Raw genomic sequence first — 2,687 nt, 5'->3', positions numbered from 1 at the left:
ATATTTATATGCTTGGACCTATCATGAAACGCTGGATTCTCAGAGAGTTTTATGCAACTCTGATTATCACAGTATATCACTGTAGGATCCATCATCTGACCAAACAGTCCCACTATAATCTTCCGCATCCAAATGACCTTGCATGCTGCCTGACTGGCAGCCATGTATTTAGCCTCCGCTAAGCTAAGTGCAAATGATCTTTGTTTCTTGCTGTACCAAGAAACTGCAGCTAAACCAAGGTTGAATATTCCTCCAAAAGTGCTCTTCCGGTCTAATGGACTACCTGCCCAATCCGCATCCGTGAAGCCTTGTAGCTTCACTCCCTCTGTTCGTCTGTACCACAATCTACACTGAGAGGATGGCTGCCCCATATACTCTCTCGCATCTTGCATCAATCTATTAGCTTCTCGCGAGCGTTTTCACCCGTCTCTGGAAGACTCTCCAGAAGTGGTGGTCTCCACTACTGGATCCTCTCCATGTGGCTGATCCACATCATCAGGAGGCTCCTCCTCCTTTGGAACTAAAATTTCCTCATCACCAAGAAACTTGAGCTTCCTCTCAAGTGACACTCGCATGGCTCTATGCTCATCAAACTTCAGATCCCTGTGCACTACAGTCCTTTGACTGGTAGGCAGAAACACACGATAGTTGTGGGGTGTATCTGTGTACCCCACAAGTATCCCCAACTCAACTGTTGGGTCTAGCTTCTTCCAAGCATCTTTGGTCACATGACAGAAAACTGGTGATCCAAATATGCGGAAGTGACTCACATCTAGTCGCTTCCCCGAAAAATCCTCCATAGGTGTGTTCATCCCCAAGATACGATGAGGACTTCTGTTCTGAAAGTACATTGTTGTATTGCATGCCTCAGCCCACAGATGAAGTGGTAGGCTTTGGTCATGCAACATTGCTTGAGCTGCTCCCACTATACATCTGTTCTTCCTTTCGGCCACCCCATTCTGTTGCGAGTTATGAGGTGTTGTCAGTTCCCATTTAATTCCTTCTGCAGCACAGAAGTCTTTAAACTGATGGGAAACATACTCTCCACCATTGTTGCTACGCAAGGCTTTTACTTTCTTTCCAGATTCTTTCTCTGCCGAGGCTTTGAACCCACAAAACCTCAAGAAGGTCTGATCCTTGTTTTGCATAAAGTAGATCCAACATCTACGAGAAAAATCATCAATAAAAATAACATAGTACCTTTGTTTAGCGGTGGAGGTTGTAGAGAATGGTCCACATACATCTGAGTGAACTCGCTTCAAGATTACTCCAGCTCTACTATCCCGAAACGAAAAGGAAGCTTTCGCATACTTACCCAAGGTGCATCCTTTGCATGTATCTGTTTGCTCCAGTTTTCCCTTGGGTAAGTTAGTAGAAATTTGCTGCATGATCTTCAAGGCCCCGTGATCCAAGTGGCCCAGTCTTTTATGCCATAGCTCGCCAACATCTTGGCTTTGCACCACCTCTGCTTTGGAACTCAGTGCAGCACGGTCATGTACCTCCAGCTTGTAGAGATTCTTTACTTGAATCCCAATTCACTTGGTCTGTCCGGTGTTGATATACCTCAGGAAAAATTTTCCTTTACTAAAGACTACATCATAGCCTTTATCTTCTAGCATAGCAATAGACACAAGATTCTTTTTCAAACCTGGTACATACTTAACAACAGATAGGGTGAGAGGAGCACCATGCTCCCTTTGAAACACAACTGTACCTTCACTGAAGACACAATACTTTCCATCATAGCCCATCTCGATCTGCATCTGGATATCCTTCTCCTCCAATGTACTGAAAATATTCTTATCACCCGACATGTGGAAAGAAGCTCCACTGTCCAGGTACCAAACACATCCCACCATGGATGAAACCATGCATGCGATAAGTGAGAAATCCAACTCAAACTGTGAAGCTAGTGCATCAACATCATATCCCTTTGAGGAACCCTTCCTGGATTTCTTATGTGGACAATTCATAGCATAATGGCCCACTTCGTGACAGTGAAAGCATCGCACCTTCGACTTGTCAACCTTCTTCCCATGAGAAGATTTGGATTGGGACGCCTTCCCTTTCCCTTTCTTAGCTTTACTCGCTAAAGCTATATTTTCTTCATCATCTTGTTTTGATGAAGATCCATCCCTGGTGCTCTGCCTTATCTCCTCCTGCATTAGGTCTGACCAAAGTTGTTCCCAATTTGGCAGTTTCTCTCTTCCATTAACCGAGTCTTGGTAGCTATGCTAGCTCTTTGGAAGACCGAGGAGTGCTAGACTCACCATGTCGTCATCAGCTGTCACGACCTCTACGCTTTCAAGCTCATCCTTGCAGGTGGTGAGCTTGTTCAGGAACGTAGAGATTGTGTTGCCCTTTTCGCACTTGATCTTTCGAAACTTGTCTTTTAGCGCCAACTTCCTCTGATCACTACTATTCTGATAAAGATCTTTCAATGTTTTCCACATCGAAAATGGAGTCTCCTTCCCATGGAGGCTCGAGACAATGTGATCTCAAACTCCCTCCAAGAGTATTTTCCTTGCTCTAGCCACACACTTTTCCATTATGCCAGTTGAGTAGCATCAGTCGGCTTCTGGACTTCTTGATCAATTAAGTCCTTTAGGTCGTTATCTTCTAATACTGCCTCCATGCGATCCTTCTAGGCTATATAATTCGAACTTCCATCAAGGGCATATTCGAGT

This window comes from Pinus tabuliformis, chromosome 1_2, assembly GCF_031772625.1.
Source record: "Pinus tabuliformis cultivar Carrire ecotype Pingquan chromosome 1_2, CPIR1, whole genome shotgun sequence".
In the NCBI taxonomy this organism is placed as follows: Eukaryota; Viridiplantae; Streptophyta; class Pinopsida; order Pinales; family Pinaceae; genus Pinus; species Pinus tabuliformis.
The sequence above is the reverse complement of the archived record's forward strand: the minus strand, read 5'-3'. Positions refer to the sequence as shown.